This window comes from Cebus imitator, unplaced genomic scaffold (assembly GCF_001604975.1).
Source record: "Cebus imitator isolate Cc_AM_T3 unplaced genomic scaffold, Cebus_imitator-1.0 Scaffold498, whole genome shotgun sequence".
NCBI classification, from domain to species: domain Eukaryota; kingdom Metazoa; phylum Chordata; class Mammalia; order Primates; family Cebidae; genus Cebus; species Cebus imitator.
The window spans coordinates 966,783-984,722 of NW_016107813.1; positions in this window are offsets into that span (position 1 = coordinate 966,783).

Sequence of the window (17,940 nt, forward strand, 5' to 3'; positions counted from 1 at the left end):
CAACTTGCTCTATTAAGCACTATAAGTCAATAATAATTATTTTAGGACCTAAATATCATTGATTTTAATCGTTATGAAGGTTAGTTTAACATGACAACTTGTCTAAGCTATGGTGCCCTGATGTTTGGTCAAACACCTTTCTTGATTACACTGTTGTTTTTTAGGTAGAATTTACATTTAAATCTGTAGAAATACAGTAAAGCTGATTAACCTCTATAAGTTGACTAGGCCTTAATCAATCAGTTGATAACCTTAAGAATAAGACTGAGGTTTTCCAAAGAAGGAATTTTCCTCAAGACTGCAACATAGAAACCCTGCTGAAATGTCCAGCCTGCTGCTGCCCTTGAGAATTCATATTTAAGACTGCAGCATGAGCCCTGAATCTGAATTTGCAGCCTTCCAGCCTGCCTTACATACTACAGACTTGCCAGTCCCCACAATTGCTCCATTTTTTTGTGCGTGTGTATGTGTGCATGTACAGTCTTGTCCATATATGTAGAGAGAGATACATGGATGGAGAGAGAGAGAGAGAGGGAGAGAGAGAGAGAGAGAGGAGAGAGGTCTCTTATTGGTTCTGTTTCTCTGGAGATTCCTAAATGATGCAATTGCATACTTGGCTGTATCTGTGCATGTCTACTATGAAAATCATGTTATCCATGTTCATTTTCTATTTTCCCATGCCTTCAAGCCAGGTGAGATGTCAAGATGCTACTCTCCTTTGTGCCTTTGGCAATAGATCTTTTACTAGTCTCCCCCTCCCACTGGGTCTTGATTAAGCTGATTCTCTTGCATAGGATTTTATGCCTATAGAAATGTATTCTCAGTTGCTTTGAAACTATTTTTTGATAACTTGCAGAACGATTTTTAAGGGTTGGATCAAGTAGTGCTGTGTAAGTTTCTATTCCTACCCCCAGTGGCTGCCCTCGGGCAACTGCTGCTAACACTTTTATACCAAAATCTTTGGTGAGTCACAAGAGCTCAACAAAATCTCCTTCAGTTAAAAAATTTTAAAAGGTAAAACCATTTGATCTGAAAAACACAGTGCATTTAAGCCTACTAACAAAGTTGAGGAACAGACTGCTGCTCCCCTTTGCTACTTTTAAAAGTCCTTGTGTTCTCAAAATGATAATAACACCGGACTGGCAGGCCAAAGAGAAAAGGCAAAGGCAGGGGATGGGGAGAGGGAAAGAGAAATAAATACAGTGAAAGAGAGTTAAAATGGTGGTTAACCTATAATATCTATTTATCTATTTTACAACGGAAGTGTTGTTTCAAGTAATTTTGTCATTTATTTTTCAATAATCCTCTCGTACTTCTAAGCTTTTATAATAAGTAGAAAAATGCCCAGAGCTTTTCCCTATGAACATATATTGATACTTAAGTGGCATGTCTCTTGATGCTTGGGAAACATGCTAAACATTTTGCTTGATAAGTGAGTAGAAGTTGGTTCCATTATATGGTTTGTTTTCTCAATTCCGAGTGGTTGTTTCTGGATTTCAATCTGCAATCTTAAAAAATGTATAGTTGTACATGAAATCATTGTTCAAACTTTTCTCCACTCTTAGTTGACAGTTAGAAAACAGAGAAAATGTCCTGTTGGGTTGACAGTTGTCAGCAGTTACTAAGCTTTTGTTCAGAGAGATAATTATATGTTTACCATGAAAATATTTATAATTAAGTTGTACAAAATTTTATCCTTAATATTCCTTCTGAAACTATAAGAAAAAGATAAAGTCTTGTGATGTTATGTGATGGATCCATTTTACAATGAGGAAGTCCTGGCCCCACTTCCCTTTTCCGTCTTCCTATGCTAAACATGGAACAGATACTATCTTTAAGCCTTATGGAATATCTCACCAATAAGAGATTATTATATCCTTGATTTTCTCTCTTTCTAAAATGTCTTTAGACCCTATTCTAAATAATATATTGTAACCATTTTTTTTAAAAGAGTCAATTGCAAGGATTTTTTTTTTCTATGTAGCTTATCTTACATCAGTGATGTTTTCTGCTGTGTAGTCTTATCTTACATCCCTCCATAAAGCCTGTTCAGTTATTTTTGCCATTACAACAGAATATGCATTTATTATAAGATCTGCCATTTCATGTGACATATTGGATCAAAGAATTTCCCTCCATTAAACTATGCACTTGTCAATGGAGGAAACAAGTCCATTCATTATCTATGTATGAAATCAATATATGCCCCATCTTACAAGTACCACTCCAATAGATTCAGTTATCTTATAGAAAATATGTGAAGTAAAATATCAGTGATAATAATATTAAGCAAGAAAATCTACACATGACAGTTTTTTATAGCTTTGAGTTTGGGGCATATTATTTCCTTCTAATGACAGTTTTACTGATGTTCTTGTCTAAACATGTATATTTTATTTCTTTATAAAAATTCTGTGTTTTTTTTTTGGCCATCTGATATATGTAGAGTAAAGTAATTTGAAAAGAGTATCTATCAGCTCAGAATTTTATGCGGTATACAAAGAAGTGATGAATCTGAGTTTACTATCAGAATTACCTGTGAGGCATAAAACAAACTAAAGGCATTTTCCTGACTGTTATCCCTGGATAGTTTGATTCATTGGAGATTTATATAAGAAAAATGTTCACATGTAAGAAGAAGCTTTTGCTGTGAATTAAAATAGAGAAAAAATCTTAGGGGTCCGCTGGTATAATTGAGCAATTCATGTACTTAAATATTTGTATTGAATGCCTACTATGTACCAAGCACTGTTCTAGGTTTTGGAGATATATCAGTTAAGTAATACTAATTCATGCCTTTACGGGAGCTACATTCAAACAGGGAAGAAACAGATAAGAAATAATGAAAATAATAAATAGGTCAATTGTATAGTTGTTCAAAAGTTAAAATATGTAGGAAAAGGTGACAAAAACAAGCAAAAAAACCCCCCAACTAATTGCCAAATAAAGACAGGTGAACCAGATGTACTATGCTGAGAAGCAAATTTCAATTTTAAATAGATTGCTACAGATTAGCTCCCTTGCTAACATGACCTTTTGGTAAGGGATTTTGTAGGTGAAACTGTTAGTCAGGTGGCTAGTTGGAGTCAGTGAATTCCAGGCAGAGGCGCATCTAATTTAAAGCTCTAAATCAAAGATATGCCTGGTGTGATGAAGAGGCAGAAAGGATAGTGGTGTAGCTGGAATAGAATGAATGAAGTGGAGAGTGTGGTAGACAAGAGATCAAGGATACAAGTGGAAACAGAGTGTATTGGGCTTATAGACCCAACTTCTCTTTCACCCACAATGAAATGGGGAGCGCTTGCAGAATTTTGTTCAGGATATTTTCACGTCTGCCTTAATTGTTGTAAGGTTGACTGGGTCTTTGTGTTGAGAATTGATGTCCCATAAGTAGGAGAGAAGCAGAGGGTCTGTAAAGAAGATAATTGCAATAAATCAAGTAATTGTTGATGTTGGCTTAAAGCACTGTGGTAACAATGGAGAAGTGCATTTATTTTGAAGGCAGAGCCAAAATGATTGACCAACACATTAAATATGAGGTGTGAGAGAAAGAAAAACCACGCATGATTCCAAGGACTCTGGCCTCACAAATTGAGAGAACAGCTTTCTTATCAACTGTGATGATGGCGGTTGTAAGTGGAAGGCCAGAAATTCAATATGGAACAATTATAAGACTGGAATGAATATTCTGTATCTGCTTGAATTAATTTTTTTAAAAGTATAAATTAGGAAATTACATTACAATGGAGTTGATAAAGTGCTATATGTTAAGAATATGATTATTTTATTGAATTCCATTTTATAGTAGGATATATTATTAAAACTGGAAACAATAAATCAGAGAGTGACTAGATTTTCAAAACATGGAAAAAAGCATTTCTTGGATAATGAATATTGTTCTGCCTCTATTATGAGCTGTCTTTATTCCTCATTAATACAAGGATTAGCTGTTGACAAACCACAGCAGGGCCCCTCACTGGGAATTGCCCTTGACCACAGGGAGCTACATCACCTTATGTATGTTCCTTCCAGGAAATGTCTCCCAGCTTGAGAAGAGGCTACTAAAAGGAAACAAGGTCCCAAAATCCTAGCTTCAATTTGGGATAACTGAAAAGAGCCATCTCAAGTGCAGAACTGCAGAGCTTCTCATAGAGTCAGCCAATGACTCCGTCGCAATTGCATTATGAGGAAGCTTCTCTTTATGCACAATTCTGTCATCCTAGCTCCTAGGAACCACCTACATATTATCCCTACTAGGCCTTCCATATGCAATTATTTGTTTCAAAATCTGTTTCCAGGACCCCCAAAGTAAATAAGATATTTGTTGCCAGAAGAATTCTAGGGAATAGTTTCTAAAAAGAGATGTTGAGATTGCTGACTTTTGGCTGGCTAGCAATGACAATACCATTACTTGTAATAGGTGAGGTATGGGTGGCCTCAGCAGGTGTGGCAATATGACTGTTAAAATTGTGTTGGTAACCTGGATGAAATATCAATGTAGTGGGGACACACTGGCTAATGCAGTCTCGCTGGTGGTGGAGAGGGATGAGGGAACTGGTAGCCACATGGTGGTTGTTGCTGAGCACCATTTAATAAAGACAGATAATAGAAGGCTGAAGCGGATTTATAACAAATCCAAAGCAAAACACGAAATTCTAAAGGCCTCCTGGGAAATACTTTTAAAACTCTAATTTCCTGCAGTTGAAAGACAGAATAAAGGTCCATACTCTTTACTCAAATGTTAAGCTTTTAAACATTACAATTAAATCTAACATGTCTTTGGACCATTCCCTCTTCATTTCCAGTTCTGGTTATTTCTCAAAAAATAAAACCTCTTTTATTGCTGTAGTATAAATCCTTTCAAATAGACATCTACTCCTGAAAAAACATTCAATTGTAATAAAAGTTTTTCTGTTTACATAGTTGCATCATATGTAGTCTTAACAGAAACACATATGATCATTTCTGTTTATTTACATATATGATACTTAATTCGCAATTTCTTTAATCTCCCTTTTACTTTCCGTATGGGTTCACACACAACTACCACATTGTAATTGCTTATTAAGTTATTCTCTCAGTAAACCTTTAGATACAGTCTGATTTTCATATTAAAAGATCGTATCAGTAAGCAACTGTGTGTATATATGTATTATTATCATGCGTCTTAAATATTTATTCTCAGAAAGACATTAGAAAGTATAATTATGGAGTCATTAGGTATGCACTTTGAAAATTTTTATGGCAATTGTAGTAGGCAGAATAATAATCACCAAACATATCAGATCCTGATTCCTGGAAGCTATGTATGAAAAAGGTTTATGCAGATTCCATTAAGATACATAATTGAGATGGGAAATTTATCCTAAAATTTTGGACCGAGTCTTAAATGCAATGACATATATCATTAGAAGAAGGAGACAGAATGAAGGCAAAGAAAAGATGTAAATACAGAAAGGAAATTTGAAGATGGTAGTTTGAAGACTTCAGTGATGCAGTCAGAGCCAAAGATTGCTGGCAGCCACTAGAAGCTGGAAGAGGTAAGACATGAATTATCCACTGTGGAGCTTCTGGAAGGTATCTAATCTTCCAATATTTTTATTTTTGCCCAATAATATTAATTTTGGATTTCTTGCCTTCAGAACTAGGAGATGGTAAGTTTCTGTAGTCTTAAGGCATCAAGTTTGTGGTAATTTATTCAGTCACAGAAAACTAACAAAGATATTAATAAATTGGATTCCAAATTGGTGGTTAAAATGGCAACCTTCACAGCAGTATACAGAAAACCATACTGCAAAATTCCATCAACATTTAATTTTTTAATTTTTTTGATTTTTAAAATAATTTCAGCATTTATTTTAGATTAAGTGTTTATAGGTGCAGGTCTGTTGTATTGGTTTATTGCATGATGCTGAGGATTAGGCTACAATTGATTCCATCACCCAAGTAGTAAGCATAATACCCAACCATTAGTTTTTCTGCCTATTACTTCCTTCCCCCTTCTTCCATTAGCAGTGCTTAGTGTCTATTGTTGCCATCTTTACGTCCATGAGTAACCAACGTTTAGTGTCCACTTGTAAGCGAGAACATGCAGTATTTTGTTTTCTATTTCTGCATTAATTCACTTAAGATAATGGTCTCCAGTTGCATCTTTGCTGCAACAAAGAACATAATTTTTTACTTTTTTATGGCTGCATAGTATTCCATGATGTACATGTAACACATTTTATTTATTCAGTCTACCATTCCTGGGCACCTAGGTTGACCATATGCTTTTGCTATTGTGAATAGTGCTATGATAAACACATAAGTGAATGTGTTTTTTGGTAAAGCAATTCATTTTCTCTTGAAAATAACCTAGTAATGGGAATTCTGGGTTATTTAGTAGTTCTATTTTAAGTTTTATGAGAAATCTGACAACTGCTTTCGTTCTAAGTTTTATGAGAGATATGACAACTGCTTTCGACAGTGGCTGAATTCACTTACATTCCGACCAACAGTGTATATGTGTCTTCTTTTCTCTGCAACTTCACCAGCTTCTGTTATTTTTTGAATTTTTAATGATAGCCATTGTAAATGGCATGAGATGGTATTTCACTGTGGTTTTGATTTGCATTTCTCTGATTACTGATGTTAAGCATGCTTTCATATGTTTGTCAGCCAGTTGCGTATCTTCTTTTGAGAAGTGTCAGTTCCTGTAGTTTGCTCACTTTTTAATGGGGCTACTTTATTTTTGATTGTTGAGTTGTTTAAGTTCTTTTAGATTCTGGATATTAGACCATTGTTGGATGCACATTCTAAAAATATTTTCTCCCATTTTGTAGGTTGTCTGTTTATTCTGTTCATTTTTTCTTTTGTTGTGCAAAAGCTTTGTAGTTTGATTAGGTCTCACTTGTCAATTTTGTTTTTGTTGCAATTGCTTTTGAGAACTTCATCATAAATTTTTTTCCAAGGCTGATGTCCAGAATGACATTTCTTAGGTTTTCTTCTAGGATTTTTATAGCCTGAGGTCTTATGTTTAAATTTTAAGTCATCATGAGTTAATTTTTGTATATAGTAAAAGGTGAATCTAGTTTTATTCTTATACATGTGACTATACAGTTATCCTAGCACTACAGCAAAAAGTCAGAAACATCTATACTTAATGATTTAACATCACACCTAGAGGATACAGAAAAACAAAAATGAACAAATCATAAAAATGGCAGAAGAAAAAAAATAACTAAAATTAGAGTAGAATTGAATGATGACGAGACGGAAAAGTCCATACAAAGAATCAACCAAACTAAAAGTTTTCTGAAAGGATAAATAAGATTGTTAGACCACTAGCTAGATTAACAGAGAAAAAAAGTGAAGCTCCAAATAAGTACAGTCACAAACAACAAAGGTGATGTTACATTAGTCCCACAGAAATACAAAAAGATCCTCAGAGACTATTATGAACACCTCTATGCACACAAACTAGAAAATCTAGAGGAAATGAATAAATTTCTGGAAACACACAAGATTGAATATGGAAGAAATTGAAACCCTGAATAGACCAGTATCAATTTCTGAGGTTGGATCTGCAAAAAGAAATGTACCAATCAAAACAAGCCCCTGGAACCAGATGGATTCACAGTCAAATTCTACCAGATGTATAAAGAGCAGTTGGTTCCAATTCTATTGAAACTATTTTTAAAAATTGAGAAAGAAGGCGTCTTCCCTAACTCACTGTACTAAGCCAGTATCATCCTGATATGAAAACCTGGCAAAAACAAACAGAGAAAGAAAACTACAGGTCAATATTCCTGATGAACTCAGACACAAAAATTCTCAACAAAATACTAGCAAACAGAATTCAGTAGGACATCAAAGAATTCATTCATCATGATCAGTTAGGCTGTATTCCTGAAATGCAAGGATGGTTCAATGTACACAAATCAATAAATGTGATTTAACACATAAACAGAATTTTAAAAAAAAAGCCCTCTGATTATCTCAATAGATATAGAGAAGGCTTTCAATAAAATCCAACATCACTTCATAAAAATCATCAAGAAACTATACGTAAAAAATTACAACTCTAAACAATAAGAACCATTTGTTGTAAACCCATGGCCAACATTATACTGGGAAAAAGCTGGAAGCATCCCCTTAGAAACTGGAATAAGACAAGGATGCCCACTCTTACCTCTCCTATTCAACCTAGTAATGGAAGTCCTAGCCAGTGCAATTGGTCAAAAGAAAGAAACAAAAGCATTCAAATAGGGAAAGAAAAAGTAAAACTATCTCTCTTCAATAATGAAATAATTCTGTATTTTAATACTCCAAAAATTCTGCCAGAAGCCTTTGGGAACTGATAAATAAGTTCAATAAAGTTTCAGGTGCAAAATCAATGCACAAAAATCAGTTGCATCTCTGTACACCGATAACGCTTAAGCCAGGGGCCAAATTAAGAAAACAATCCCATTTACACTAGCTACAATTAAAATAACTAAGAGCACACATAATGAAGGAAGTGAAATATCTCTACAAGGAAAACTACCTAACACTGCTGAAAGAAATCATAGAAGACATAAATGAATGGAAAAATATTTTATACTCATGGATTGAAATAATCAATATTATTAAAAGTGGCCATACTGCCTAAAGCAATATCCAGATTCATTGCTATTGTCATCAAACCATCAATATCATTTTTCAAAGAATTAGAAAAAACTATTCTAAAATTCATGTGGAACCAAAAGAGTCCCAATAGTTAAAGCAATTCTAAGCAAAAGGAACAAAACCAGAAACATTGTACCCAGACAAAACTGGTGTCCATCTGTTTGATCTTGTGGTCCAATTTACAAGACACTGATAAACTGAGAAAGAAGAGAGGTTTTTTTTATGTTACCAGTCACAGAGAGAAGGTCATATTAGTTCACCAGACCAACTCAAAGTTACATGTTTTTTTTTTTTTTTTTTTTTTTTTTTTTTTTTTTTTTTTTATTTTTTTTTTTTTTTTTTAGTGCTAAAGTGCTTATATATATTCTGAGCTCTCCGCCTTCATGTGGAAGTGTTCCTACAAATGGAAGTATTTCATTCAATCCATGTCAAATATTTAACTAGCATGTGGGGTCTAGACAGTTTAGTAATCTTAAGTGGACCCTGGTATGAAGTGTATGTGTAAGAACGCTTTTATTTTTCAATCAGAATTTAGGGTCTGAGAAAACCCAGGTGGGGTCATAATGAGTTTGTGTTTACATTCCAATCCTCGTACTCATGTACCAGTTTCTCCAGTTCTTTGATGTTTAACTTATGCATTCATCAAAATTTTAGTAAAGGGTTAACCAGTGGAAACTGACTGGTCTGGTTACTAAGGGAAATCTGGCCTGCCTCAACATTATATTACAACACTTCAAACTGTATTATAAGTCCACAAAAACCAAAACAGCATGGTACTGGTATAAAAACAGTACACACAGACAAATGGAAGAGAATAGAAAACCCAGAAATAAAGCCACTCAAATACAGTCATCTGATTTCTGACAATGGTGTCGACATTTTAAAATATCAATATACTATTAAATATTTGCCAGTGTGACTAAGAAAATTCCAATTCAGCTTTGTTTTAATTGTACTTTGATTATTAATTTTTTTTGAGATGGAGTCTCACTCTGTCCCCCAGGCTGGAGTGCAGTGGCCTCACATCAGCTCACTGTAACCTCTACCTCCCTGGTTCAAGCGATTCTCCTGCTTCAGCCTCCCAAGTAGCTGGGACTATAGGCAAGCACGACCATGATCAATTATTTTTCTTTTCTCTTTTTTTTTTTTTTGAAAGACAGTCTCACTCTGTTACCCAGGCTGGAGTGCAGTGGTGTGATCTCATCTCGCTGCAACCTCTGCCTTTGAGGTTCAGGAGATTCTCCCTGCCTCAGCCTCCTGAGTAACTGGGATTACAAGCTTCTTTCACCATGCTATTTTTGTATTTTTGTAGAGGTGGAGTTTTGCCATGTTGGCCAGGTTGGTCTCAAACTTCTGACCTCAGGTGATCCAACCATCTTGGCCTCCCAAAGTGCTGGAATCACAGGCTTGAACCATGGTGCCCAGCCACGGCCAGCTAATTTTTGTAATTTTGGTAGAGACAGGGTTTTGTCATGTTGCCCAGGCTGGTCTCAAAGTCCTGACCTCAAATGATCCACCTGCCCTGGCCTACCAGAGTTCTGGGATTATAAGCATGAGCTATCAAACTCAGCTCTTTATTCATATTTGCATTTTCTATAATGACATAAGCTTTTCGAATGTTTTTCTACTTTTTTTAATTCATGAGAATTATTTGTTTATTCTACCTGCTTTATAATGCAAATATTTTCTCTAACACTAGCTTGTAGACAATATTTCAGCTTTAATTTATAAACTTATCTGTCTTTTCCTTTGGAAAAAAAGAAAAATGTTTTATACCTGTCTTCCATTTTCTGTACATCACTTTCCTTTTTCAGTCCATAAATCTTCTACCATGTGTCTGCACTCAAATCTCTGAGCTTACTCTGTCTCAAGAGGTTACTCAATTTGTGAATCATTCTTTGCTCAATTTAACACTTTTAAATTTAATTAAGCTTAAGCTTTTCTTTTAACAGATGGTGTCAGAAGTGGGATTCAAAGTAGAGTTTCCAGAGACCCCCAGGATTGCTGAGTGACCAAGTGAGGTACTTACTGGACCCATTATGTCCATTGCTGTCTGGAAGCAACTGTTCTCTCTTAAATTTCGAAGCTCTATGAATTTGTGTTTTGAGTGCTGGAGTTTTTCAAGCAAATTTCTGATCTAAACTGGGTTTGGAAGTCACAATAGAAATTGGACTGGGATCAAGATCAGATTGGATTGAATAATTAACTGGTTTGGATCCTGTTAGAGGATTCACACCTAACTGGGTCTGAAAGAAACTAGTAATAAATTGCAATTTTGCATGGGTTGTAAAATTTGGCTTTTGGAATTCTCAGGGATTTTTTGTGTTCTGCTTCCTTTGCTTCTTGCATGCTTATTTAGGAAGAAACCATTGGTTACTGAGAGCCTAAGACAATATTTGAGGTAAAAATTGGATCCTTAGTTTCTGAAAAACTGAGGGTCTTCTGGCTTATGTATGTGTAATTATTAGAGCCCTGAATCTGCTAACAGCAGAGAGAAGAGGAACCTGTCTAGTTTCAGGAGAAGATCGCTCTACTTTGTGAACCAATCAGGTATTGTCTTAAACAAAGTTAAAGAAATGGGGAACTGAGTCGAATGCAGAACCAAAGACCTCCAAGGAACAGGATTGTGGAGCTTGTTTAGCAACTGGCTGTCCTGGCTTTACCTTCTTCTAGGCCTGCTTATAATCATTCTATTATTGCTGGGCTTTGGGCCTCTCATTTTTAACCTTCTTGTCAAATTTCTTTCTTCTAGAACTGAGGCCATGAGGCTACAAATAGTCCTGCAAATAGAACCCTGGATGTCCTTGGCTCATGAGTTCTATCGTGGACCTCTAGATTGATCTGTACCCCTGGATGACACCCCTCTGGTGCAACTGCAGGGCCCCTTCTATGCCACAATTCAGTAGGAAGTAGTAAGAAAGTGATCCCAAGTGCTGTGTCCTAACAGCAGTTGGGCTTTCCTGTTCAGAGTGGGGGCTGAGGGACTGTGTTAAAGAAACTTTTCTTCCAAGGTCCAGTAGGGAAGAGGTTTCCAGTGCAGGAATTTCTGTGTAATTTTTATATGGTATACAAAAGCTAAATACATGTGGATCTGTTGATAAATAATAATTTGAATAACCAGTTTTCTAAAATATTATAAAACAATGTTTATTGAGAAATACTGTAATAATACATTTTAAAATTACTTTCTATACTTTTTTACTAGAAATTAGGGTTACTAAGAGTTAAAAACTGTGAGATATGAGAGAAACACTTTTGTACTATGAGTGTATAAACAAAAGCAAAGTATGCATTTGATGAGAAAATTTAGAAGGCATAAAGATGTGTGCTACAAATTTTGTCAGATTTAAAGTTACTTTAAGATTTCCAGTTGAAGGAGTAAAAAATAGATGAAACAAGATGAATATAGAAAGTTGGGGGAAAATGTAAAATGAAAAGTTTATAGAAATCTTGGGTGACTAAAAGATGACAAATTTGATAAATTTATCAGGTTTTATTAAAATTAATTTTAGTATTGGTAATAGACGAACAACAAAGTAAAAGTAGGCTTTCTCTTTTAAACAAAGGTTTTGTGTAGTACTAATAAGAAACAGTAAGTATTTTTGTTCATCTTTTGAGTAAATCACAAAAAGGAAAAAAAAGAAGAAAGAAGAGACCAATTCTGTCTCATGCTTTTGATTTTTAGGTGTTTTGATGTTTGATTTTTTTATTTGATTTCTTTTTTTTTTTCTTTTTTGATTTGATTTCTTAGGTCTTTTCATTTTTTTTTTGGAAATCTGAATTTCTTTTATCAAAGAGTACAGGAGTTTGTTTTTAAAAATCTTTTAATTATCACTTTAGTTAAATCTATGACTATCATTTTATGGTGACCTGTGATTTTTATCTTGGTCAAGTCTTTTAAACCTTTGGCATATTTGACAGGCTTCCCAAAATCAAATTTCAGCTTCAAAATGAAGTCCTTTTTGACTTCTACCATTGAGATGTTACAGTGGGCCTCTGAAGCATTCAAAAGAAATGGAGTTAAACAGGATTATTTGACATGTTAAACAACATGGGAAGCACTGTTAAGTAAGAAATAATGTTTAACCTCTTTCTGGTTATATTTTAATGGATGGTACTCATATATGTTCCAAAATTGTATGGGATTTCTAAAATTCTAACATATGTGAGCATATAGTATCAAGCATAATCTTGGTTATTATGTTATACACCACAGAAATCATAAAATTCCTTGTCAATTGTGTCTTTATGACCATTTAAAGTTATTTCTACAGTTAATTCCTTAATTTCGATGCAGTCTATGAAAACGTCACAAGCACACAAAACTCTAGAATATGTCTTTTAGGAGGTTCATGAAAGAATGGAAATGACACTGAGAAACATCCCTGAATATAGGTTTCTGACAACTTTAGAATCATATCATTTGAACTGGGTAAGAATTCTTGGAACTTTAATAAAAAATTAGCCAGTATCATAATTGTTTAGATATACAATTTGAATAAACTCCATGGTCTAAGTCAAATTTCCTATGATAACTTATGATTTATCAATGCTATGCACTTAAATTGGAGAGACAACTGGTATTCAAGAGACCTTAAGTCCAATGGTAAGCATGAACTGATGGATCAAGATGGCTGCCTTGTCCTTCCTGAGTCCTTGCAGATTTTGTTATTAAAAGTTATGCATTCCATAACTCATGATGAAAAATATATAATGTTTCAAATTAAATATGTAGGAATATATATACATATATAAGTGTGTGTATGTTTGTGTGTGTGTGTGTGTAGTGACTTCTAAATTGCTAAAATAGTTTATGACCAATGTTTGGTTTGTCAAAACTATATTTGGAGGAAGACAATAAAATTTCAGTTACATTCTGCTATCTGATGAGCCACTTAGACATTTATAGAGATATTTTATTCAATTGCCATTTTCAATGCATATTTTCTGGTTATAAAGAAGATTTCCCATGTAAGAGAGCTATTGTAATATTAACAGTAGTTCACTATAACAAAGTATATTTTAACCAGGTAACAAAACCTTTTGATGGTCCACTGACTAGAGAAAATCAACGCCTTTACAACCTGGAGCCCAAAGATTGGATCTTCTGGAAACATCAGAGAATGACTGCCATTGTCATCCACATTGCTGCAAAACTTTGGGACCTTAAAACTTGGATTCATAATCTCACAACTCAGAAGGGTCTCTCCACAGTTGTTACACCCATTATGTAACAAGGCCCAATATATGTGAAACATTTTAATGGTACATATGTTGCCTCATAATCAGTCAGAAGCAAAATATTTGTTCACTCCCCTTAAACTACATCATGAGTTAAAGAGAATATTGCCAGGGGGTCTTCACTATTCTAGATGGGCATCATGTTTTAAGCCCTTTTTTCCATGGTTTGAAGTAAATAAGGCAATAATTAGAAATGTATCCCTCATAATAGGGTCTACAGCAGATTCTACTTTAAAGGCTATGGTTACACAACAGACTTTAATTTCTTGTGAAACTTATGCTAAATAATAGAATTTCTCCAGATTGCTTTTTGGCTAAACAGAGAAGCATCTGTGCAGCAGCTGACACTTCTTGTTGCCCAGGGAAAAATAAATCACAATGGGTATTACAGATATTCAGTTGCAGAGGATTAATGAAGAGACTGCTTAGTTGAAGTGAGTAGACTCTTTATCAAACTCATTCTTTAATGAATTTGCTTTTAGTTGGTTGGCTTATGAGGACCCTGGCTAAAAAGCATACTCTACACTCTTGGTATGGTCCTCCTGATAATCATAATAGTAGTCTCCCTGGGGTGATGTATTCTCTCAAAAGTTTTAAATGTTTGCATGCAGCCATCCTAGAATGTCAAATAGGGTCTCTCTTCAACTGGAATGACAATAGCTGAAATAAATGTGTGACCATGAGGGCACCATAGCCTATGAATGACATGCTGAGACTGGAAACCCAAAATGATAGTAACTGAGAATGGCCCTAAGTTTTGATCACAGTCTCGCCTAAGTGACAACCTTACCAAAAGAGAGAAAGTTTTCAATGAATTATGGAAGGCCTTTGTTTTGAACAGCTCTGACGAACTGGGCCCCAAAAGAGCAGACCAAACCAAAATAGAGTCACTGGCACTAAATGTGACATAGTCAAACTAAGACTTCAAGGAAACACACAGATCCTGAAAGAGGCTAGGTTATGTTTTTCACCTTTAGACAGGGCATTCCAGCATAAGAAACTACCCTCTATGCTAACCCTTACAAAAAATAGTCATGTTCCCACCTTATAGAACACTGTTCTGCCATTTCCCAGTGGGTTTCAAATTCAAATAAATACATTTAGCCTGATGGTGATGACATCAATGACTAAAGTTTTGGACAATCACTCTAAATTGAGAGAATGACCAAAAGAGGGAAATTGTTAAATCAAATTCAAACTAAAGCCACCTTCTTCCATATTTTAAGTTCAGCCTAAAGGTTTCTGTATACACAGTAAGCTATAATCTAAATGGTGTTGTAAACACACTGTAGCCTACCCTTGTGCCAATCGCCAAGTTTCAGCCAATCAAAGGCGGCCAACTGTTCAAACCATATTCAAATAAGCTAAATGCCAAGCTGTAACCAATCCGGCTGTTCCAGTATCTAGCTTCCATTTTCTCTAGATCACTTTCCTTTTTCTGTCCATAAATCGTCTTCCACCATGACTGCACTGGAGTCTCTGAGGCTAATGTGGCTCAGGAGACTTTCTGATTCACAAACTGTTCTTTGATCAATTAAATTCTTTGTTTTTAGAGTCGGAGTGTTGCTCTGTTGCCAGGCTGGAGTGCAGTGGTGCAATCTTGGCTCACTGCAACCGCTGCCTTCTGGGTTCAAGCGATTCTCTTGTCTCAGCCTCCTGAGTAGCTGGAACTACAGGCGAGTCCCACCACACTCAGCTTTTTGCATTTTTAGTAGAGACAGGGTATCACCATGTTAGCCAGGATGGTCTCGATTTCTTGACCTTGTGATCCACCCACCTCCACCTCCCAAAGCGCTGAGATCATAGGTGTGAGCCACCGTGCCCAGCCTTAAACTCTTTTTAAATTTAATTCTGCTACAGTTTTCCTTTTAACAAGGCTGAACGTCATCGACATATGTTTTCAAGCTAGGTTTGCCGTAATGTAAATCTAGTCTTCTTTTGACTCTGACTCTAATATGTCACTAAACATATTAGAGTCAGAGTTAAACAGTTCTGATTCATCACTTCTCCACAGCCATCAGTTCCTGTGTGTTAATACAGCTCCATTATGATCTCAAAGGCTTTTTTCTAAGCCTTTGAGACTTAATTTGAATATTTGGGTACAGATGGTTTTGATGTTTATATGTTCACAAACACAAACATGTCTTTATTATCAGACAAAAGTAAATGTTCAATGCCATGAATTATAAGACATATTCCAGTTTTAAACATAATAACATGTGAAAAAATGTACATCTTAGTATCAGTGAAGTATAGAACTTATTTTATTAAATAAATTTATTAGAGTATCCTAAATTCTTATGTATTACACTGAAAATAGACATTCTCACTAACATTTTAAGGGAAAGCGTAATAGCAACTGAAATTACTTGTAACTATTCAATGTGAATTCAAATTGAGTGAGAAATGAAAACAATAAGATGAAAATGAAAGAAACATGTAATAACAAAATCTGTTGAGGAAGAAAAATTTAGTATTTTCTTGTTGCAAAAATGTGAATCATCGATACGTAGAACAACTTAAGAATATTCCAAAGCAGAAAAGCAGAACAGTTCATGAATAACGACTTACTTATCATTTTTCCTCTCTATAGAATGATGTTAAAAAATTTGAACTACATCATTGTCCTGAGTCATATAAAGCTACAGCACACCATCTCACTTTACGAACAACAAATGTTGTGGTCAAAAAATATAAAAAACTTTGCATTATAAATCTCTTAAGATTTAAAGAGCATGTTAAATATACAGAGAACTCTCACAGTGAAAAGGAAACCTGTGAAAAAGTGAAACTCAAAGTGAAAAAGAAACATTTCTGCAAAGAAAAGCTTATTTCTCTGCTCAATAAGGAATATTTTTCCCTTGATTCTGATCTGATTCTTGCTTCTCTAGCAAAAAGAGAAGCATAACTTATTTTCTAAGTTATGTTGTACTCTGAAAAAAAAGCAAACAAAAACTAGAACAATTATTTAAATGATGAACAAGGGTAGTTATCTCGTTGTGCTCATACAGGTACCTATATCTTCTCTTTAACAGAGAGAAACAGGTAATATCTATCTAAAAGAGAATTATGTAATAGTAACTGGATGTGCCCTTTAACTCAGGACTATAAAAAGCACAAAGTGACTGCTGAGAATAACTCAGTTTGCACAACTAATTAAATAAAATAAAAGAGCGTAATTTGTCTTCTAAGTGTGTCTATCCCACAACCATGAAGTAATTTCCTGTTCTTTAAATGTATTATTTATTTATTTATTTTTATAATGTCAACTTTTATATTAGCTCTAAGGGTACACTTGCAGGTTTGTTACATGGGTATATTGCATTTTGCTGAGGCTTAAGATAATGATTGCATCACCCACTTAATGAGCATAGTACTCAATAGATAGTTTTTCAATCCATGTCCCCCTCTCCCCCCACCCCCATTGTCTAGTTGTCCACAGCTTCCATTATGGACCTCTCCAGGATTTGTTACTCATAATTAATTGCCCTTGAAATACCCACTCTGAATCCTAGAAGTACCCACACATTGCTTCACCACATGCCTATAACTGGTCTTTCAGTTTAGTGAGGTCCCACAGGACATCCACACTCTTGCTTTTCCCATGACCTAGTCTCAGCTCATGAGTGAACACTGCCAATGAATCTACCAGCAGAGCCATAGCCCTCTCTGCTGTTATTGCAATATAGCCCACACCATTGATACTGGCAACGTGGACTTAATGTTTCTCTCAGGAGGACTAACCTTTAGAGGGCCTTTGTCCTGTCTCTAGGCCCTGACCTCAATTTTCTTAGAGCATTTATTTTAGAAAATTTATCATTGTGAGTTATGTTTCTGCCCCTTTGAAATGTAAATCATTTTACAAACTTCCTTCCAGTTTTATAGCCCAGGGATGTCTTTCTCAAGGACCTGAGAACCATCTTTGTAACATAAGTATTGAGTCAGATAGCACCTTATCCTTCTGTTTATATGACAAGGTAAGAGCCTAACTTTTGTGTGTTCATTGCTCCAAGTCATAAAAGTACTTTTATTGCAAAAATATGAAAAGCT